The 637-nt window shown below is 66.1% G+C and overlaps 1 protein-coding gene across 1 annotated transcript in view; it reads right to left on the bottom strand.

The window, feature by feature from the left end:
• LOC104385504 (arf-GAP with GTPase, ANK repeat and PH domain-containing protein 2-like) overlaps nt 1–637 on the bottom strand; it is a 7,097-nt gene that overhangs the window by 4,321 nt on the left and 2,139 nt on the right. The window lies entirely within an intron of this gene.

Consider the following 637-nt stretch of genomic DNA (forward strand, 5'->3'; position numbering starts at 1 on the left):
GTAAGGGATAGGGAAAGGGACAGAGACAGGGACAAGGAGAGTGACAGGGACAAGGACAGGGGTAGTGGGACAAGGATGGGGACAGGAGCAGTGGAAAGGGGGCAGAGTGGGACATGGCCCAGGCCACAGGTGCCACAGCCCCACCATGGCAGCCTCACTGTGGGGACACCCCAGGGTGCCCATGTGTCCGCCACGGCCAGACCCCCACAGTGGACACAACCTGAGTGCCACTTTTGTGTCCTCAGTCCCCTGACAGGGGAACACCCCAGGTGCCAGGTGTCCCCTGATGTCACTGCCCTGCTAGGGGACACCCCAGGTCCAGTGTGCCCCCCACCACTGGGGAGACAACCCCAGTGCCACATGTCCCCCACTGCCACCACCTTGCCAGGAGACACCCTGGATGCCACATGTCCCCCCCAGTGTCACCACCCCCTCAAGAAGCCATGTGCCCCCCATTGTCCCCATGCTGCCAGGGACCCCCAGGTGTCACATGTCCCCCCAGAGCCACCATGGGGTCCCTGTGCACTCACAGTGAAGAGGCTGGTGCGGCGCTTGGCCCCACGGTGCAAGGAGCCAGGGGTCCCGGGGGTCCCAGGGGTGCCGGGGGTGCCAGGGGTGCCGGGGGTGCCAGGGGGAC

The sequence above is a fragment of the Chaetura pelagica genome, unplaced genomic scaffold (genome assembly GCF_000747805.2).
Source record: "Chaetura pelagica isolate M959 unplaced genomic scaffold, ChaPel_1.0 scaffold2440, whole genome shotgun sequence".
Classification (NCBI taxonomy): Eukaryota; Metazoa; Chordata; class Aves; order Apodiformes; family Apodidae; genus Chaetura; species Chaetura pelagica.